This window comes from Puma concolor, chromosome A1, assembly GCF_028749965.1.
Source record: "Puma concolor isolate L17-30 chromosome A1, mPumCon1.1.hap2, whole genome shotgun sequence".
Lineage (NCBI taxonomy): Eukaryota > Metazoa > Chordata > Mammalia > Carnivora > Felidae > Puma > Puma concolor.
Window position 1 is genome coordinate 171,584,063 of NC_141667.1, and position 23,779 is coordinate 171,607,841.

Sequence of the window (23,779 nt, forward strand, 5' to 3'; positions counted from 1 at the left end):
TCTAAATCCTTGCTGGTGACGAAGGAGGTAGTTACAGCCTGGAGTAGAGGAGCTTGTTGGAGGGTCTCGGCCCCCATCCCAGACCTACTGACCCAGAACCTGCATTCCAACAAGACCCCAGGTGGTTCATCATTCATTACAGTTTGGGGATCGCTTCTTTTAAAAAATTTTTTTTTCAACGTTTTTATTTATTTTTGGGACAGAGAGAGACAGAGCATGAACGGGGGAGGGGCAGAGAGAGAGGGAGACACAGAATCGGAAACAGGCTCCAGGCTCCCAGCCATCAGCCCAGAGCCTGACGCGGGGCTCGAACTCACGGACCGCGAGATCGTGACCTGACTGAAGTCGGACGCTTAACCGACTGCGCCACCCAGGCGCCCCAGGGGGATCGCTTCTTTAAGTGATTCCCGATCTCCAGCCCAAAATCCAGAGGGGCCTGATAGCAAAAGTCAAATTTCCCCGCAAGTGTGGCGCTCAACAGAAGCTGTCTCAAAATAGCCAACTCATGTAATGTCTTCGAGACACTGATTTCAAGAAACGATCTAGCCTAATCATTTTTATTTCTAACTGGAGATAAGAAGACTTCACCAACCTGGCAGTGATGTGTCCCAGTGCCTCTAAAGCCCCCTTAGGCCTCATGATCGGAGCACTTGCTGCTCAGTTACAGAGGCTGCAGCTCTGAAACCCTCCACCACTGCAGCCCCGGTTATTTCCTGAACATCCGAACAACCTGCCTGGAGAACAAGCCTCACAAGAGCAGACTCAGTCTTTCCTAGCTCTGAGCACAGTGCCTGGCGACTAGTAAACTCTCCATGTGTTGGGTTCATGGAATTGAGAGAAGCCAGGAGAGAGAGAGGAGAGCGAGGGAGGGAGGGAAGAAGGGGGCAGGCCGGCCAGCTCCTGCACAAGGCATTCGGGACACAGAATCTGGGGTCCGGGAGGAGGAAGCCCAGAAGCACGGCTTTCAAGGAGGCCGTCTCCATCTCTCAGAGGGCAGCAGGGGAAGCGCTAAGAAGGCAGGGCTGACAGCTCCCATCCGCCCCCTCTCAGGCCTCAGAATTGCTCCAGAATGTTCTTCTATTTGAAAGTCATCAGCTTGAAGCCTTTCCCTTCCCCCTGTGCACCCACCACCACACCACTTGCAGAACGATAATCTCTGTGACCTGCCAAAGAGCCCGGAGACCAGCAGCAACTTGGACCCGACCCCCGAGCTGCCTGCCCGCTCTCGATGGCCTCTCGGTGGACGCGTGAACAGAATTCCCCGGGGCTGGGTGCACCACTGCAGCAAGAGGCCTATTGCTATGATTAGGCGCCACCGTGCTGATGAAGCACTGACCCAAGTGTTTTGTGCTTATCTTGTTTTTCTGCATCACTTCACAGTGAGCCACCTACCAGGAAAAGGAGGCTCAAAGGGTACAGTGATTTGCTGGCAGAGTCAGGACCAAACTCCAAGTCCCCTGGGCCAATGTTCCCCGAGCCAGAACTGGCAAGGGTAGCTCGTGGGCGGCTGGAGAGATAAGGCAAAAAAAGAGAGGCCTTTTCTTATTCATATTAAGTCTTCAATGTGTTTAGCCAAGTTCTTTGTATTTCACATTGTGCCTTAAATAATTTCAGGAGATCGTAAGGTAGAAAGCGGAAAAGTGGGTAGAACATAAACAGAGGCAAGAGAGGGGCCAAGACAAAACCTATGTAATCAAAGACCCGGACGCTCGCCCACAGGAGGCACGCACCTTTGCTTTTCAGTGGAAAAGAAACTCAGCTTTCAACAGATTAAGTAAAACAATTACAGGAGAAAAACCCAAGTGGTCCTGAAACCAGGGTAAGACGCGAACTTCTCCTTAGGGTCCCTGAAGAATGACCATCTCAGCCACAAGCTTCCAGTGGACCTTGTGCATCAAAAAGCCAAGGGCAGCATATGAAAGGGCAGTTGGGTAGAAGCAGGCCTGCCGGGGGCATCGGCACACAGCCCGGCCCCAGTCCCTGCGGGGCTGCCCCCTTCCAGAGGCACACCTCCGTCACCAAGTGCGCCTCCAGACATGGCGGCCACCTGCCTCCCAGCACCCGGCTCTTGAGCCTGATGGCCGAGACTCTAAATCTTCCAACTACCAAGAACAGCTCACCCTTAAGTGTCCATCTTCCCAGCGGCTCCAGTACCCTCCTTTCACTGGTAGCCCAGTAAAAACTTTGGCAGGACTAGAGGCCATCAGAGACACTGAGGTTGTGACTTTGGATAGGAGCTCATTTTAGTCCATTCTATTCGAGTGGCACACAGAATATTCGAGTGGCCAGGACAGCTAGGGGACACACCTTAGCGCTAATGCCTGGTAACTAACAGGACGAGTTTTCACCGTCTTGGGTAACTTGGGGGAGGATGATGCTCTGATCAAGGCCAGAGGATCCACTCCCGAAGCCAAGCCATTCCATTCTGGCATTGCTTCTGTCTTATCACCCTCTCGCAAAGCAATCAAGGAAACTAGGAGAGGCACACATTCTTGGTCGTCGTGAGACTGGACCACCCACCCTGGTGCAGCCACAAGCTGACCACACGATTACGTCAGAAGTCAGCCCATTCCTCTTACTCATTGCACGAACGCATGCTGGCCACCCGCCTTGTGCCACACCCTGTGCTGTGTTTTGGGGACCCCCTCAGGACAACACCATGTTATCAGTGTCTGATCCAGGACAATGTACACAGCACCAGGGACAGTCAGGCCAGCTTAACAAAGACAGACGTTTCAAAGCAGGGGAGGATATTTCAGCCTAGAGGGACTGGTGCTATAGGGAGTTTTCTACAAGGATCTAGAAAACATGGTTGTGTTTGGGGAACTTCTCACATGGAGTCTGAGGTGATAAGAACTAGTCCTGGACACAAAGCTGGCATTGGAGAGTGAAGGATCTTATGTGCCACGTTAGAGTTTGGAATTTATCCTGTAGCCATTGAGAAGACCCAGAAGGTTCTGTTAAGGTGGTGGGTACAGAAGACAGAGACATGACCAGCTCTGGGGTCTGAAAAATAACTTGAGTAGCCGAGCAGAGGCGAGGCCTTCGAGAAGCTGGATCCATCATGGCATTTAAATCATCTTTCCTGGGGCGCCTGGGTGGCTCAGTCAGTGAAGCATCAGACTTCAGCTCAGGTCATGATCTCACGGTTCATGGGTTCGAGCCCCACATCAGGCTCTGTGCTGACAAATAAGATTTATTTTATTTATTATTAAAATAAAATAAATATTTTTAAAAGGTTTTTTTTTAATTTATTTTTTATTTAAAAAAAAAATTTTTTTTTCAACGTTTATTTATTTTTGGGACAGAGAGAGACAGAGCATGAACGGGCGAGGGGCAGAGAGAGAGGGAGACACAGAATCGGAAACAGGCTCCAGGCTCTGAGCCATCAGCTCAGAGCCCGACGCGGGGCTCGAACTCACGGACCACGAGATCGTGACCTGGCTGAAGTCGGACGCTTAACCGACTGCACCACCCAGGCGCCCCTAAAAGGTTTTTTTAAATCCTATTTCCTTAGGTTTTACGGAATGGCTTAGTTATAATAAATAGCCAAAAAAACCACTGTGGTCATTCAAAAAGTAAAACACTTTCTTTTCTAGAGTGTTTGTTATTTTCAGACTGAGTGATCCCTCCATGTGCCCTTTAGGTTTCTAGAGATCACTCACCTTGTAAACTCACTATCAAGTGAGAAATAGCCCTGCTCTGTGCTTGAAATTGAAATCTAGGGGCATCTGGCTGGCTCAGTCGATGGAACACATCACTCTTGATCTCGGGGTTGTGGGTTCCAGCCCCACATTGGGTGTAGAAATTACTTAAACATAAAATCTTACAAAAAGAAACTGAAATCTGAAGCCTAAATTTTCCATTTGTATGTTGCTCAAATATTAGAAGGTCTTGAACTGAGCCACCAAAATGCTTACAGGAACAAATCTGTAAGTATCAGGACAGAAGGCTCAAAGGTCAGCAAAATGGAGGTTACCAATTGCAAAGTACTCACTGGGTCCCCGGATCAGGTGAGTCTGTCCTAAAAGCAAGAAGATTCTAGTTCAACTGTCTTAAGTAAGAGCACTTCAAGAAAACTTCATGCTTCAAGCATTTCATTTAAAGAGTCCTTCGACTCCCCAAATCAGCTTTTTATTCAAGATGTAACTATTAAAATCCTCTCTGCTAAGGAATGTCTAAAATAGATTTTTGGTGGGATCTTCAGGGTTTTCTATTTATAATATCATGCCATCTGCAAATAGAGATAATTTTACTTCAAGAAAAAGTAAAATAAAAAATAAAATAAAATAAAATAAAATAAAATAAAATAGATGTTCACGCAATACATGTTTCTCTGGCTTGGTTATTCTGGACGCCTAGGCCAGAATTTCCCAAAATTTATCATATCGTGTGTGATCATATTTCATCATATCGTGTGTAAATTTTGCCTCCAGAAAGGCGGAGCAGGGAGGACGCTGCCCTCTTCTGAGGAGTCTCAGCTGGCTGTGCTCCCAGTTGACATCCTCCGTGTGCACACCTGTGGGACGGAGATGCAGGCTGCTACCGACCCCACAGGAGCTTGTATGGGGGTGTCTTTGAAACCACCTGCCACAGCACCTGACCCACGGTTCCCTTGAAATGATGGCCATGCACAGAGATGTTAGAAAGACGTATTTTCTCCCTAAGAATTTTCAAAGACTGTTTAGACCAGTGCACATTGATAAATGTTGTTTCTCTACGTACAGATCTACCTTTATTCATGCCCGTTTGGGGTGTGACATTTTCTATCCTGGTCTCCATCTGATAGGCCAGAGAACAGGGCAGAGGCATGACACAAGTGGGAATTCAGGTCAGGTGGCTTTCCCGGGGCACTTAGGACCGGATCACCATCCTCTGGGCTGCTCAGCTTTGCCACGCTCCTGATTATAGTTCGCCACCAGACCCCTCCTGGGTCGCTCACTGTTCCTCACGTGTGCTGAAACCAAGACAGGAGCCCCATAAACACTTTGCAATTACCTAGACCCAGGGAGAAGAAGGGCACGAGGCAAATTCTACCCGAAGACATAGATAACACGAGAAATTTTTGTATCCAGAGAAGAACCTGGAAGTCTGTCTTCACCACGAAAGGATCTACTGCAGAGGCCGGACGAGACAGGTGTGGCCAACACGGTGCTGGCGGGTGACGCCCTGTGTTCATCTCTATTTCCCGCAGAGATGATGCCCTCCTTTCCTGCCTGGCACCTCCAGGCAGATGTCATCTTTGAGCCCAAGAGAAGAAGTGACCTTTCTGTTCTCTCCGTTGTCCCTCAGAAATCTAACTGGGGCTACGCTGCTTCTTCCTGGGGGCTGCTGCTGAAGGCACCTTGCACTGATGGCCACTGTCGCTGCAGGGGCTCCGCCCGGCTGCGGGTCCTCTGTCTCCCCATCGGAAAAAGCTGAACCGCACCTGGCCGGTCAGTTTGCTTTTACTTGTGGTTTTTGGTTTTGCTCTTTTTAAAAGTCTTACGAACGGGGCGCCTGGGTGGTTCAGTCGGTCGAGTGTCCGACTTTGGCTCAGGTCATGATCTCACAGTCTGTGAGTTCGAGCCCCAAGTCGGGCTCTGTGCTGACAGCTCAGAGCCTGGAGCCTGTTTCGGATTCTGTGTCTCCCTCTCTCTCTGATCCTCCCCCGTTCATGCTGTCTCTCCCTGTCTCAAAAATAAAATAAACGTTAAAAAAAATTTTTTTTAAATAAATAAATAAAAGTCTTACGAACAACGTGAATGCTTTTGATCTTGCCTCTCTCCTTTCTTCATCCTCCAGGAAGCTGACAGCTGCAGCTGTGGCCACACATCCAGCACCGTTTTTGTTTTTGTTTTTTTCTCACAAGGTTCATTGTTTCCCTAGGTGTATTTTCCCTTCGTGCTGACTTCTGTCTTCTACACTTGTTTCAGAATGAGGACAGGTCACTGGATACGTGGATAAATAGATGAGGTATATGAACGGAAGATGCCAAGAAGTCCAAGGAGGGCCTCTTTCTGCCGAAGCATTGACACTACCCAGCTCCCCCCACCACGAGGATGGGCCACAGAGTGGCCAGTGGCTCCGCCCAGACGGACATTAGCAAAGGACAGCTGGATGCAGTGTGAGGCTACCTCCAAGTCCTTCTCAGGTAGGACCAGTTTGTCTGCTCCCCTGCCTGTCCTGAAAGTGTTCCCTCACTCAGTGCAGCGCAGGGGATTCTCTCCAGTGAAGGCAGCTAAGAAAGAGGCTCGGTAACGGGGGATACTGACAAGGAATTGGGATCTTTTTGTCCTTGTAGGGCACCCTTAGAGACGACAAGGAAAAATAGTGTCAGTGGTGCTGTAGGCTCATTCACATAAAATATATGGGCGGAAGCCCTGCCTTTCCCGACATGCTGGTGACCACATATTTTTAATATTTTTGCCTTTATATAAAAACCAGGAACTCTCATACTGTGCTGTCTGGAGTATAAGTTGGTTCAAACACTTAGAAAAACCATTTGGCATAAACCTAAATGGATCACACCCCTACCTCAAGACCCAGCATTCTGCAGCATTCTTAGATAGTCTCTTCCACATTCAAGAAATATGTTTATTGAGAGCAAAAGACATAGAAAAATGCTCACAACACTAATAGCCAAAAGCTAGACACCACCGGAAATGTCCATCATTAGTAGAAGGAACAAATAAACTCTCGAGTATTGACACACTGGAATACTGTCCCTCAAAGAGAAATGGACATGTTACAGTTGTGTGAATCTCATGAGCATAATGTTGGAAGAAAGAAGCCAGACACAGAGAATGTGAACCTTAGGAGTCCATGTATCTGAAGTTCAAAAGTCACTTCAGGGTTGGCAGTCAGAAGAGTGTTTGCTCTGGGAAGAGTAGTGACTGGGACGGGGCACGAGGGATGCTTCTGGAATGCTTCTGGGAATGTTCTATATTTTATGTGGATGGCACTTATCTGGATATGGCCATGTGGGTGAAAACCTCTCAACCTGTATGCTTATGATCTGATTAGAAGCCCCGGTAAAGTTTTGTTTGCTCACAACTTTTTAAATTAAGATATAAATCACCCTCTAAAGTACAAAATTCGTGGGTTTTAGTATCTTCATTGTGCCATATCACCTCTACATAATTGCAGAACGTTTCTGTGACTCCAAGAAGAACCCATTAACAGTAACTCCCCATGCCATTCCCCTGCTCCTGACAGCTGTTCAGCTACTTTCTATCTCTTGGCATAAGAGCTTTCAAGGGCTGGCCCATGGGGCAGCACGGATCAGTACTTCATTCCTTTTTGCGGCTGAGTAACATGCCAGTGTATGGATAGACCGCATTTTGTTTATCCATTTGTCAGATGACAGACCTTGGAGGTGTTTCACTTTTTGGCTATTACAACTATTCGTGTACAAGTTTTTGTGTTTTCAGTTCTCTTGTGATGCATCTAGTAGTGGAATTGCTGGATACAATGTTGAATAGAAGTGGCAAGGGCAGACATCCCTGTATTATTTCTGATCGTAGGGGGGAAATGGCCTTTATCAAGTTGAAAAAGTTCCCTTCTGTCCCTAGTGTGTTTCCTGCTTTTAGCATGAGAACGTGTTGGATTTCGTTGAATGCTTTTTCTGTGCCTACTGAAATGTTAATGTGGTTTTGTCCTTTAGTCTATGAATATGGGGTGATACGTGGATTCTTGGTATGTTAAATCTTGCATGCTTGAGATAAATCACACGTAGTCAGGATGTCGAATCTTTTTCATATGTGGCTAGATTCAGTTTAGTAGTATTTTGTAGAGAAACTGCTTCTATTTTCATAGGGGATATTGGCCTTTTCCTGCGACGTCTGTCCAGCTTTGGTGTTCAGGAAATGCTAGCCTCACAGAATGAGTTGGGAACAGGTTCCTCCTCTTCTGTTTTTTCCAAGAGTCTGTAAAGGTTTGGTATTTATTCTTCTTTAAATGTTTGGTAAAATTCATCCACGAGGTCCTCTGGGCCTAAGCTTTCCTCTGGGGGAAGTTTTGTTTACTAGTTCAATCTCTTTATTTGTTATAGGTCTATTCAGACTTACTATTTTTTTCTTGAATCAGTTTCAGTAGTTTGTGTCTTTCTAGGAATTTGTCCTTTTCATTTAGATTATTGATTATCAAATAGTTGGCATATAACTGCTCATATGACCTCCTTGTAATTCTATTAATTTTTGCAAGGTCAGTAATGGTGCTCTCCCTCACTTATTCTTGATGTTAGTACTTTCAATCATTCTTTCTCACTCTCCCCTTCTCTCCCTCAATCAGCTAAAGATCTGTCCATTTTGTTGCTCTTTTCAAGGAACCAACTTTTGGTTTCATTGATTATCTCTATTGTTTTTCTATTCTCTATTTCATTTTTCTCCCCACTCTAGCCTTTATAAATTTCTTCCTTCTCCTTGCGCTGGATTTAGTTTGCTCTTCTATTTCTGGTTTCTAAAGGTAGAAGTTTAAGTTATTGATTTGAGATATTTCCACTTTTTAAATATGGAAATTACAGCTATACATTTCCCTCCAAGAAATGCTTTAGCCACATCCCATAAATTTTAGTACATTGTGTTTCCATGTGCTGTGAGTATTCTGCTTTTGGTAGGTGGACTGTTACTTAGATATTAGTTAGGTCCAGTTTGTTGAAGTTTTGTTCCAATCTTCTATGTCTTTACTTTCTTCTACAAACAATTGAGAATAAGATATTGAAGTTTTGAACAATATTTGTTCAATTGTCTATTTTATTCAATTTGATTAGTTTTTCCTTCATACATTTTAGAACTGTGATTAAATGTGTATACATTTATAATTATTATATGTTCCTATTATATTGATCCTTTTATCATAATGAAATGTCCCTTTTTGTCTCTGCTAATATTTGATTTATTTTGTCAGATTTTATATAGCCATTCCAGCTTTCTTATGTTTTTATTTCTCATTTTCCAAAGCATATATTTTTTTCATTCTTTTCCTTTGAACCTATTTGTGATTTTAATTTAATATGTGACTCTTCTAAACAACATACAGCAGGATCTTGTTTTTTTTTAATTCAACTTGATAATCTCTGGCCTAATTAGTCAATTCCCATTAATATGGTTATTAATGTGGCTGGATTTCCATCTGCTATTTTACTATTTGTTTTCTATATACCTCATGTTCTTTTTTGTCCCTCTTTCCATCCTTTATTGCTTTCTTTTGTGTTAAACAATGTTTTAGCATATTATTTAATTCCTCTGTTGATTTTGTAACTATGTAGTTTAAGGTTTTTTAAATTTATTTTTACATATATATATTTTTTTAAGTTTTTTTCTTTTTTTTTTTTTTAATTTTTTTTTTCAACGTTTATTTATTTTTGGGACAGAGAGAGACAGAGCATGAACGGGGGAGGGGCAGAGAGAGAGGGAGACACAGAATCGGAAACAGGCTCCAGGCTCTGAGCCATCAGCCCAGAGCCTGACGCGGGGCTCGAACTCACGGACCGCGAGATCGTGACCTGGCTGAAGTCGGACGCTTAACCGACTGCGCCACCCAGGCGCCCCTTAAGTTTTTTTCTAAGAAGTCGCTCTAGGAATTACAGTAAGCAAAATCTGCTGTAGGTGAATACTGACTTAATACCAGTAAAATATAGCAACTTTGTTCAAATGTAGTTTCATTTCTTTCCCTCCTTTTTGCAATTTCTATTGCAAAAACATACTGACACTATATTATTATCTTTATATTATATCTATAAATGTTACAAACCAAACAATACAATTTATTGATTTATATAATTTTATGTTTTCTTAAAGAGATTAGAGCAGAAAATTAAAGAAATCTACTCATACAGTCTTCTTTATTTACCCATAAATGGACCATTCCCAGTACTTTTCATCCTTTTGAATTACCATCTGGAGTCACTTCCTTTCAGCCGGAAGGACTTCCTTCAGTATTTCTTGTAAGGCAGGTCTCTTAGCAGCAAATTATTTCAGTCTTTGTTTAACTGGGGACTTTTTTTTTAATGCCTTCATTTTTTAAAGAATTGTTTTGCTAGATCTAGCTATCTAAAATCTATTGTTGAGCCCATTTAGTGACTTTTTCATTTTGGTTATTGTTCTTTTCATCTATAGGATTTCCATTTGGTTCTTTTTTATAGTTTCAATTTCTTTGTCTTTATGTTTCTTATTTGTTAAGTCACCAGCCACATATTTTCCTTCAGTTCTCTACACATGGTTTCCTTTAATTTTTTGGACACAATTATAGTAGCTGCAAAGTATTTTTCCACAAAATCCAGTATTTGAACCCATTCAGAGTTAATTTCTATTGACCGTGTTCTCTGGAATATGAGGTCATACTTCCCTGTTTCTTTGCCTGCTCCATATTTTTTTATTGAAAATTGGACATTTTAAATAATATTTTGTAGCAACTCTGAGTTCTAATTTTTATCCTGAGATCCATATGTCATTTCTATTTTTCTGGAATTGGCCATTTCATATATATTTTTAATTCATTGCCACATAGTTAAGGTAACCACAATTTCTTTTTTGAATATTAAAATTTAAGAGTATAAGACAATAAAAATTCTCCCAGCTTGAAATAAAGTGTTTTATTATTTTCTAAAGGTACCCTTTTAAAGGGTACTGGTTGCAGAGGAATGAATTAATGATCTTTTAAAGGAGTTTGTAAGGTAATTTATGATACATCCATGAAACAGAAAAAATTCAATACCGCCAAAAAAAAAAAAGAATAAGAAACTTCTATGTGTACTGATTTGGAAAGATAATGACTTGGAAAAAAATCTATCTAAGATAAATTTTTTAGTTTAAAAAACCAAGGTCCAGAATGATGTGTGAAGTATGCTCCCACTTGTATAATATGTGCTATCATTTACGTATATGTACTTAAATTACCTCCGGAAGACAGTTTGGCTGTTGGGAGAAGAAGTGGGTAGCTGAGGAATAGGAATGGGAGGAAGAATATACACTCTCTTATACCCTTTTGAATTTGAATTTTTTTTTTAATTTTTTTTTTCAACGTTTATTTATTTTTGGGACAGAGAGAGACAGAGCATGAACGGGCGAGGGGCAGACAGAGAGGGAGACACAGAATCGGAAACAGGCTCCAGGCTCTGAGCCATCAGCCCAGAGCCCGACGCGGGGCTCGAACTCACGGACCGCGAGATCGTGACCTGGCTGAAGTCGGACGCTTAACCGACTGCGCCACCCAGGCGCCCCTGAATTTTAATATTTAAAAAGAAATTTTGGATAATGCCTTCTAACTGATAATAATGAACATTTAGTAAGTATGCATAACCTGCAATCATTTACTAACTCATTGAGTCCTCACCGTAATTTTAAGACATAACTTAATTTTTTATTTAATTTTTTATTTTGTAAATGACGTAAGTTTATCTGAAGCCCCATTTTAGAGATGAGACAACTGAGACACAGAGACCCCACAAAGCTGGGTGTCCAAGATCCCAAAGCTGGTAAGTGGTGGAAATTGTTTCTAGGGCCCACACGCTTAAGATCCCACGTGCTAAGTGGTGTCATACGCAGCTTTCTCTTCTTCATGTGCCTCTTTGAACACAAAAAGTCCCTCATTAATGTGCAAAACTTGTCAGTCTTGTGTGACTGTAAATTCTATGAGAGGAAGGGCCTCTTGTTTTCAAGGTGACTCACATAATGGATGTTCAGTAAATATTTCTGAACAAAAGAACTAATCCTCCTCAGGGTATTTTTTTATGCACTGGAGTGTAAAATCTGTATTCCCTGAAGTCTTCCCCAAAAAGCGGTAAAACACATTTCAAAAGTTAGAGACACTCTAGGACAGTTTAAAAGTCAGAAAGTTTAAGACAAAATGTTCTGACAGCCTCTTACTCCCCATCTGTGAGCACCCAGCCTTCTCATCATTGGGAAACACAGCTTGCAGCTCAGGCACATTCATGCATGTGTGAAATATTAAAAACCACCCAGTCCTTCCCTCTCCCATCCTTTTGTCCTGGCTTTATGCTCAGAGTCTTCTCACCTGCCTATGCCCATCTTTTTCCCCAGCTCCCTGCCCCAGAGTCCAAACATCACAGAGATTATCTAGTAAAACACAGTGAACCAGCTCTCACGGATTTTAAGACACACATTTTGCCATTTAAACATCTCTAAAATCAGGATGACTCATGCATCCAATGATAAGAAAGCCTGGGTCCTGGTTTCACTGTAGCGTATTTCTTCCTCAGTGATCCATGCAGCCTCCTGCAATAGTTGGCATCTTAGGTTTGACGAAATGCAGTTGGCAAAAGGACAGGCAGATGCTCAGTTCCTCTGAGAGTTCGTGTGAACTCAATTTAGATTCTACACTTGCATTTCTGGACATCCCAGAGTCACTCGACTAATAATAATGATTAAAAATACTAGCAATAGTCAAGGAGGAGAAGATGACAGTGGAATAGGAGGACCCTAGGCTCACCTTATCCCACGAACACAACTAGATACCTATCATATCATCCTAAATACCCCAGAAATCTATCTGAAGACCGGCAGAACAAACTCCACAACTAAAGGTAGAGAAGAGGCCACATCAAAGAAGATAGGAAGTGTGGAAACACAGCTTGGGAGAGAAAAGTATCATGGTCACTGCCATAGGGAGGGAGCTGTGGTCACAGAGAAGGGTGAGAGACAGATTAACACACAGGGGAGTCAACACTGGGAAGAGGAATCCCCATAGCAACTGGCTTGGAAAGTGAGAGGGCCTGAATTTCATGAGTTCTTGCAACCAGTAGGGCTTAAACCTGGAGTTTTAAAGGTCAGTGTGCTTGGCTCTGGGAGAGCTCAGAGGCACTGAGGCTGTTCTTAGAGAAAATGCGGGGCAAACAGCCCACACACATACAGCATGGAAACAGTGATATGATGAATGCCTAGGGCACATAGTGGGGAAGCTAGTTTCTCATCCTGGAGTGTGTTGTGAGAAGTAGCATTCATGGAGAGACCCCTCCAGGAACAAAGGAACTGGCCAGTGCCATTTCCCTCCTCCACCCCTCAGTATAAACACAGAGTCACCTGTGGGAACCAGTGGAGCACCAACACTCACTACCTAACTTACACCAAGCCTCACCCACCACACTCCAGAAGAACTGCCCTTCCTAGTCACACTTGCTTCAATCCCAGTATAGTGGGCCTCCTCCCCCAGAAGACCAACCCAAACCCCTGACAACACTGTGTCTCCTAACCTGGGAGTTTTGGGAGGCCTTGGTTCTGGTGGTGGCAGTGACAGGTTTCATTTCACAAGCAGACCAGGGCACACCTAGTTAAAACATGCCACATTCAGACCAGGGACCAAACACTGCCCACAGCAGGCAAAGAGTACCTCTACAGACAACTGGCCTGAAGGATAAAGCAGCTGGGACACAGCAGTAGAGCACACACAGCACACATTGGAGACACTCCTGGAAGCACCAGGCCCTGGGGAACAGGGGAGGCTACATTGCAGGGCACTACAGGGCCTCTTTTTCATAAAGCCATTACCCTCAAGAACAGGAGATATAACCGACTTTCCTAACAGAGAGAAACAGAGACTTAGACAAAACGAGAAGACAGAAGAATTTGTCCCAAATGAAAGAACAAGACAAGGTCATGTCCAGAGATCTAAGTGAAACAGATATCTATCTCTGCCTGATAGAGAATTTAAAGCAATGATCATAAGGATACTAACTGGACTTAAAGAAAAAAAAAAAAAAGAGTTGAAGATGTGAGTGAGACCATTAACACAGAGGTAAGGAATAACAGAGCAGAGCTAAAGGGCTCAATAAACTAAATGAGAAACACACTTGACACAGGGAAAGAACAGCAGACTGGAAGAAGCAGAGGAATGAATTAATGACCTAGAAGACAGAGTAATCAAGTAATCAAGCTAAACAAATAGGGAGGAAAAAAGAATTATGCAAAGTGAGAATAGACTTAGGGAACTCAGTGACTCCATCAAATGTAATAACATTCATATTGTAGGAATCCCAGAAGAAGGAGAGAAAAGGGTGTAGACAATTTATTTAAATAAATAATAACTGAAAACTTCCTGAATCTGGAAAAGGAAACAGATATCCAGATCCAGGAGACACAGAGAGCCCCCAACAAAATCAACAAAAGCAGATCCACACCAAGATATATTGTGATTAAATTGGCAAAATATAGCGATAAAGAAAAGATATTAAAAGCAGCAAGATGAAAGAAGACAGTAACATATAAGGGAAAACCCATAGGGGTAGCAGGGGATTTTTCAGCAAAACTTTCCAGTCCAGAAGGGAGTGGCATGATATATTCAAAGTGCTGAATGGCAAAAATCTGCAGCCAAGCACACTCTTTCCAGCAAGGCTATCATTAATTATAGAAAGAGAGATAAGGAGCTTCTCAGAAAACAAAACCTGAAGAGTTCATGACCACTAAACCAGCCCTGTGAGAAATATTAAAAGCAACACTTTGAATGTAAAGGAGAGACCAAAAGTGACAGTATAAAGGTAGGAAACACAAAAGCAGTAAAAATAAATATTTCTGTAAAAAATAAGTCAAAGAACTCACAAGATAAAAGAATGTAAAATATGACAACATTTACCTAAAACATGGGGAAGACAGGAATAAAGAATAGATTCAAACTGGGGCGCCTGGGTGGCGCAGTCGGTTAAGCGTCCGACTTCAACCAGGTCACGATCTCACGGTCCGTGAGTTCGAGCCCCGCGTCGGGCTCTGGGCTGATGGCTCAGAGCCTGGAGCCTGTTTCCGATTCTGTGTCTCCCTCTCTCTCTGCCCCTCCCCCGTTCATGCTCTGTCTCTCTCTGTCCCAAAAATAAATAAACGTTGAAAAAAAAAAAAAAAAGAATAGATTCAAACTTAAAAGACCATCAACTTAATATAGATTGTTATATGCAGGAGAGGTTATATATAAACCTAACGGTAACCATATATCAAAACCCACTAATAAATATGCAAAGAATAAAGAGAGAAAAATCCAAATATACCACTAAAGAAAACCAGTAAACCATGAAAGAAAGACAAGAAAGGATCAGAGAAAAATCTCCAAAACCAACCACAAAACAAATAATAAAATGACAATAAATATATACCTATCAATAATTACTTTAAATGTAAATAGACTAAATGCTCCAATCAAAAACTCTAGAGTGACATAATGGATACAAAAACCAAGACCCATGTATATGCTGCCTACAAGAGACTCATTTCAGACCTAAAGACACCTGCAGATTGAAAATGAGGGGATGGAGAAATAGCTATGATGCAAATGGATGTCAAAAGAAATCCAGAATAGCAGTATTTATATCAGACAAAATAAACTTTAAAATAAAGTCTGTAACAAGAGAAAAAGAAAGACATTATATAATAATAAAGAGGGCAATCCAACAAAAAGATATAACAATTATAAATATTTGTGCACCCAATATGAAAGCACCCAAATACATAAACCAGTTAATAACAAACATAAAGCAACTAATTGATATTAATATAATGATAGTAGGGGGCTTTAATACCCCACTTACATTAATGGACAGATCATCTAAATAACAAGGAAACAGTGGTTTTAAATGACACACTGTATTTAACAGATATATTTAACAGATGTATTTAACAGATATATTAACAGATATATTCAGGACACTACATAAAACATCAGAATACACATTCTTTTCAAGTGCTTAAGGAACATTCTCCAGCATAGATCACATATAGACCACAAAACAAGTCTCAACAAATTAAAAAATATTGAAGTCATACCATGCATGTTTTCTGACCATAACACTATGAAACTAGAAGTCAACCTCAAGAAAAAATCTGAGAAGACCACAAATATGGGGAAGTTAAATAACATGCTCCTAAACAAGGAATATGTCAACAAAGAAGTCAAAGGAAAAGTTAAAAATACTTGGAAACAGATGACAATGAAAACACAATGGTTCAAAACCTTTGGGACACAGCAAAAGCAGTTCTGAGAGGGAAGTTTATAGGAATAGAGGTATACTTCAAGAAGAAAAAAAAAATCTCCTTCTACCTAAAGGAGCTAAAAAAAAAATAACAACAAACAAAACCTAAAACCAACAGAAGAAAGAGAATAATATTAGAGCAAAAATACGTGATATAGAAACTAAAAACAGAACAGATCCATGAAACCAGCAGCTGGTACTTTGAAAAAAAAAAAATCAAATTGATAAACCCCTACCCAGACTTATCAGGAAAAAAAGAGAAAGGACCCTAAAAAATAAAATCACAAGTGACAGAGGAGAAATAACTACGAACACCACAGTAATACAAACAATTATAAGAGAATATTAGGAAAAAACTATATGCCAACAAATGGGGCAACTTAGAAGAAATGGATAAATTCTTAGAAACATATAACCTACCAAAACTGAAGCAGGAATAAAAAGAAAATTTAAACAGACTGATTTTCAGCAAAGAGATTGAATCAGTAATTAAAAAAAAACACACACACACACACACAAAAAACTTCCAGCAAATGAAAGTCCAGGAACAGATGGCTTTACAGATGAATTCTACCAATCATTTAAAGAGGAATTAATACCTATTCTTCTCAGACTTTTCCAAAAATTAGAAAAGGAAGGAAAACTTGCAAATTCATTCTATGAGGCCAGTATCATCCTGATACTAAAACCAGATAAAGACACTACAAAACGGGGTACCTGGGTGGCTCAGTCGGTTGAGCATCTGGCTCTTGATTTTGGCTTAGGTCATGATCTCACAGGTTCCTGAGTTTGAGTCCCGCATCAGGCTCCGTGCTGATGGCACAAGGCCTGCTTGGGATTCTTTCTCTCTTTCTGTTCCTTTCCCACTCATGTGCTCTGTCTCTCTCAAAATAAATAAATAAACTGAAAAAAAAAGACACCACAAAAAAAGAGAACTACAGGCCAATATCTCTCATGAAGATAGATGCAAAAGCCCTCAACAAATGCAAACTGAATCCAACAATACATTTAAAGAAATCATTCACCATGATCAAGTGGGATTTATTCCTGGGATGTAAAAGTGGTTCAATATTTGCAAACCAATTAATGTCACACATCACAACAATAAGAGGATTGAAAAAAATCGTATGATATTTCAATAGATGCAGAAAGAGCATTTGACACAAAGAACAACATCCATTCATGATCAAAACCCTCAATGAAGTAGGTTTAGAGGGAACACACCTGAACATAATAAAGGCTGTGTATGAAACACCCACAGCTAACATCATCCTCAATGAATGAAAACGGAGAGCCCTTCCCCTAAGGTCAGGAACAAAATATAGATGTCCACTCTCACCACTTTCATTCAACATAGCACCAGAAGTCCTAGCCATGGCAATCAAACAATAAAAAGTAATAAAAGGTATCCAAATCAGTAAAGAAGAAGTAAAACTCACTATTTGCAGACAATATGATACTAGGTATAGAAAGCCTGAAAGATTCCACCAGAAGGCTCCTAGAACTGATTAGTGAATTCAGTAATGTCGCAGGATACAAAATTCATCTACAGATATCTGTTGCATTTCTACACACCACCAATGAAACAGCAGGAAGAGAAATTTAAAAAAATAATCCCATTTGGGGCACCTGGGTGGCTGTTGGTTAAGCATCCAACTCAGTTTTGGCTCAGGTCATGATCTCACAGTTTTATGAGCTCAGACCCCACATAGGCCTCTGCACTGACAGCATAAAGCCTGTTTGGAATTCTCTCTCTCCCTATCTTTCTGCCCCTCCCTCACTTGTGCTGTCTCTGTCTCTCTCAAAATAAATAAATAAACTTTAAAAACAAGGAAAGAAAATAATCCCATTTACAATTACACCAAAAATAAAAAGATACTGAGGAATAAACCTGACCAAAACGCTGTATGAAAACTGTAAAACACAGGAGCGCTTGGGTGGTTCAGTCGGTTAAGTGTCCGACTTAAGCCCAGGTGATGCTCTCATGGCTCGTGAGTTCGAGTCCCTGCATCAGGCTCTGCTGACAGCTCAGAGCCTGGAGCCTGCTTCAGATTCTGTCTCCATCCTTCTCTACCTTTCCCCCACTAATACTCTGTGTCTCTTTCTCAAAAATGAATAAACACTAAGAAAATTAAAATTAAAAAAACTGTAAAACACTGATGAAAGAAATTGAAAATACACAAAGGAAAGATATTCCATGCTCATGGATTGGAAGAGCAAATATTGTTAAAATGTCCATACTACCCAAAGCAATCTACACATTTAATGTAATCCCTATCAAAATACCAACAGCATTTTTTTACAGAACTAGAACAAACAATCGTAAATGTGTATGGAACCACAAAAGACTCTGAATAGCCAAAGAAATCTTAAAGAAAAGCAAAAATGGAGGCATCAAAGCAATATGGACTTCCAGTTATATTACAAAGCTGTAGTAATCAAAGCAGTATGGTACTGGCACAAAAATAGACACAGAGATCAATAAATAGAACAGGATAGAAAATCCAGAAAAAACCCACAATTATATGGTCAATTAACCTTTGTCAAAGCAGGAAAGACTATCCAATGGGAAAAAGACAGTCTCTTCAACAAGTGGTGTTGGGAACTGGACAGCCACGTGCAAAAGAATGAAACTGGACCACTTTCTTGCACCATACACAAAAATAAACTCAAAATGGACTAAAGACTTAAATTTATGTGAGACATAAAACCATAAAAATCATAGAAGAGAACACAAGCACCAAGTTCTTTGTCATTAGTTGTAGTAACTTTCTTCCAGACATGTGTCCTGAGGCAAGGGAAGCAAAAGCAAAACTAAACTATTGGGACTGACTACATCAAAATAAAAAGCTTCTGCATAGCAAAGGAAGCAATCAACAAAACTAAAAGGCAACCTACCAATATTTGCAAATGACATATCCAAAAGAGGGTTAGTATCCCAAATATATAAAGAACTTATACAGCTCAACAACCAAAAAAACCCAAATAATCCAATGTAAAAAATGGACAGAAGACATGAATAGACATTTCTCCAAAAAGACATACAGATGGCCAACAGACACATGAATAGATGCCCATCATTACTTATCATCAGGGAAATGTAAGTCAAAGAAAGCTATAATGAGATACCACCTCACACCTGTCATAATAGCTAAAACCCAAGAAATAACAGGTGTTGGCAAGGATATGGAGAAACAGGACCCTCTTGCACTGTTGGAGGGAATGCAAACTGGAGCAGCCACTCTGGAAAACGGTATGGATGTTCCTCAGAAAGTTAAAAATAGAGTGCCTCATCATCCAGCAATCCCACTACTAGGTATTTGCCCAAAGAATACAAAAACGCTGATTCAAAGGAATACATGCACCCCAGTATTTATAGAGCCATTATCTATTAAGCCAAATTATGGAAAGAGCCCAAGTGTCCACTGACTGATGCATGAATAGAGAAGATGTGGTGTGTATATATAAAATGGAATATCACTCAGCCATCAAAAAGAGTGAAATCTTGGGGCACCTGGGTGGCTCAGTCAGTTAAACATCTGACTTTGGCTCAGGTCATGATCCCATGATTCATGGGTTCGAGCCCCATGTTGGGCTCTGTGCTGCCAACTCAGAGTCTCGAGCCTTCTTTGGATTCTGTGTGTGTCTCTCTCTGCCCCTCCCCACTTGCACTGTCTCTCTCACTCTCAAAAATAAGTAAAATTAAACATTGAAATATTTTTAAAACCTTATTTAAAAAAGAGTGAAACCTTGCCATTTGCAATGATGTAGATGAACCTAGAGGGTGAAATGCTAAGTGAAATAAGTCAGCCAGAGAAAGACAAATACCATATGATTTGGAATTTAAGAAACAAAACAAGAAAAGAGAAAGAGAGAGACAAACCAAGAAACAGACTCTTAACTCTAGAGAACAAACTGATGGTTACCAGAGAGGATATGGGTGCGGGGATGGGTAAAATAGGTGATAGGGATTAAGGAGGGCACCTTATGCTAAGCACTGGGTGATAAAATGAAAACTTTAATAAATAAATAAATAAATAAATAAATAAATAAATAAATAAATAAATAAATACAAACAGTAGCTATACTCCAAAGAAGATTTATACATGGCTAATAGGCACATGAAAAGGCTGGCATCACTAATTATTAGAAAAATGCATATCAAAACCATAATGAGATATTATCTCACACCTGTCAGATTGGCTATTATCAAAAAGATAAGAAATAACAAGTATTGTTATTGGCCTTGTTGCTTGTGTGTATGATATTCAAAGAGTAGAATCCCCAAAGTAATAGAATACTCTAACGTGGGGCGCCTGGGTGGCTCAGTTGGTTGAGCGTCCGACTTCGGCTCAGGGCACGATCTCACGGTCCATGAGTTTGAGCCCCGCGTCGGGCTCTGGGATGATGGCTCAGAGCCTGGAGCCTGCTTCTGATTCTGTGTCTCCCTCTCTCTCTGACCCTCCCCCGTTCATGCTCTGTCTCTGTCTCAAAAATAAATAAACGTTAAAAAAAAAATTAAAAAAAAAAAAGAATACTCTAACGTTTGTTCCCGAAAACCTTGTTTTCAGAGATCAGTAACACAGTGGATGTGGACAAATGGAAACCCTCATCCACTACTGGTGGGAATGTAAGTTGGTGCACCCACCATGGAAAACATTATGGAAATTCCTCAAAAAAATTAAGAATAGAACTACCATATGGCCCAGCTATTCCACTTCTGGGTATTTACCCAAAGAAAATGAAAATACATTCCAAAGATGTGTGCACCCTCTTGTTCACTGCAACATTATTTACAATAGCCAAGATATGGAAACAACCTAAGCGTCCATTGATAGATGAACAAATAAAGAAGAGGTGGTATATATACAATGGAATATTATTCAGCCATAAAAAACAATGAAATCTTGACCATTTGTGATAACATGGGTTGACCTTGAGGGTATTATGCTAAGCACAACATGTCGGACAGAGAAAGACAAGTATCTTACGATCTCATTCATATGTGGAATCTTAAAAACAAACAAACAAACAAAAAAACAAAATAAAACAAAACAAACTCATAGATACAGAAAACAAACTAGTGGTTACCATAGGGGAAGAGGGTTGAGGAATGGGCAAAATAAATGAGGGGGGTCAACTATAAGGTTACGGATGGTAACTAGATTTGTGGTGGCAATCACTTTGTAGTGCGTGCAGATGTCAAGTTATAAAGCTGTACATCTGAAGCTTCTGCCGATAGAGTTCTAGATACAGATAGAAAGAGAGAGGGGTAGCTATATAGCCCTTGTTTTATTCCACACACTGAACATAGACTACCTCTCCTCTTTACGATAACCAAGAAAGATAATTTTCTCTGTGTATAGACGGGAAAAAGTGAGGTTTAGAGATACCTTGCTTACATACTCCCCTTCAGCTTCATGTGTGGTCCGTCTGCCCTTCTCTTATTTAAAAACATGCTCCCGAGACTGAAGAGCACACACGGATTCCTCCTGAAGTCCTCCCATCCAGGACTCCCTTCCTGATTCTGACTCACGTGTTGTTACAGCAAACAATAACCAATGACTAGTTTACCAACTGCCCTGAGATTACCAGCCTGAGACCCAGATCTGAGGACACATGTAGATGTGGCTGTGTGTGTTGCACAAATCGTTATAAAATACCGTGAGACCTGCACCTTCAGGGCAAGTGGAGGGCGGCAGATGGGTGCAAGCTCAGATGTCAGAGGATGGGATGGGGATAAGAAAGAAAGCAGGCGGATGGCAGCAGCCCACCCCACCCCCCCGGCCCCGGCCACAGAAGAAGTTTCCTCAGGTGAGTGGATGTGTACCTGCACATGGTGGGCCAGTGTCCCGTGACCTATAAAACGCTGCCTGGGCCGTTCTTGTCAGCAGGTGCCGATAGCAATCTTGGAAACGGATCCTCTAAAATAGTATTGACATGGAATATTCTTCTGATGTTTATAAGATTGTTTTTTTCATATTCAATACATTTGGCTCATTACTTTCATCCACTGCTGGGGAGACAAGAGTGTTTCCGGAAGGCAACTTGGCAATGTGTACAGAGGGCCTAAAATTGCTTTCCTTCCCTTTGCCAAGAAATTCCAAGTTCTAGGAACTTATACTGGAGAAGTCATTGGAGAGACACACAAATATTCCTGTACTAGAGTGCTTATTACCATGTTATTAAAATAGCCCCAAACAAGGGGAGCCTGGGTGGCTCAGTCAGTTGAGCATCCAACATCAGCTCAGGTCATGGTCTCGCAGTTCATGGGTTTGAGCCCCACGTCGGACTCTGTGCTAACCTACAGATCAGAGCCTGGAGCCTGCTTCAGATTCTGTATCTCCCTCTCTCTCTCCCCCTCCCCTGCTCATGCTCTGCCTCTCTCTGTCTCTCAAAAATAAATAAATGTTAAAAAATTTTAAAAATAAATAAAATAGCCCCAAACAAGAAACCAACCTAAAGCCCCTACCCGCTCAAGGGAATGAGTTAATTATGGTACCTATTTACAATGAAGTACTTTCAGACATTAAAAAGCATTTTTTTAATGTTTATATTATTTCTGAGAGAGAGAGAGAGAGAGACAGAGTGAGAGTGGGGGAGGGGCAGAGAGAGAGACACACACACAGAATCAGAAGCAGGCTCCCAGCTCTGAGCTGTTGGCACAGAGCCCGATGTGGGGCTCAAACTCACGAACCGCAAGATCATGACCTGAGCCAAAGTTGGACACTTAACTGACTGAGCCACCCAGGCACCCCTAAAAAATCATTTTAAGACAACGTTGTGACAAGGAAAAATTTCATAAGGCTGAGTGAAAATAGATTATAAAACACGTATGAGTTATAAAACATGTAGTGTTGGTAAGCTTATTTATGTGTAAAGAAAAAGTCTGCAAAGAAGTGCAATAAAATATGAACACTAGCTATCTCTAGATTTTTTTCCTATATACTGGTCAGAATTTTCAAAAAGAAAAACTGTAGTGAAAACGTATTACTTTTGCATTCATCTGAAAAACAAAAATTGTCCACTTGATTTTGCTGATAATGTGGGAGTGAGTTTCTTCCCTTCCGGAAGGATGTTAGGTCTTCTCGGTTACCAGGTTTAGAGAAATAGCTGATGTGATTAAAAAGAGAATCTCCCAGTGTACTTACTGTGGAGAGCAAACACACCTCAGTAAATAGACTAGGGAAGGGAGAGTTCATGCATATCTAATCTCCGCAGACCCACTCCGATCTCACTGACAGTAACGCACTAGGACCTTAGGACACAGTCTCCCAGACGATGAGAAATGAGCATTATTTGGTCTGTTTTACAGATAAGAAAACTTCCGTGCAGAGAACAGCTTTTTTCTCTGGACTTATCAGCTCAATAAAATCAAGAGTAAAACGTATCCTTTGAGTTTCTGGTCCACTGTGTTGATCTTGTTGCTTAAGCGTAGAACATTCAGAGAGTAGAACCCCCAAAGTAATAGAACACTCTAACGTCTGTTCCAGAAGATCTTGTTTTCAGAGATCAGTAACACGCTGAGTTAATGGAAGCTGTTTTTCTTCTAGTCAAAAACTCTTGAAGGGAAAGTATGCTTTATGGCTTTATATCATCCCCACTGAAGTGACACAATTCATCTTGCTAGAAGAATATTTTGGGGGAACATTGTTCCCATGAACCCTTCAGGAATTATCAGTGAATGACATCTATTCACCAAAAGGTCACTGGGACATTATGGCAAAAGAGTATATGGTGGGCACTGAATATATGTAAAAATAAAATTGAGGCTGAAACAAATGTGAGAGAAAAGGGACGGATCAGAATGTAACATTTTGAGACTTGAGAAGC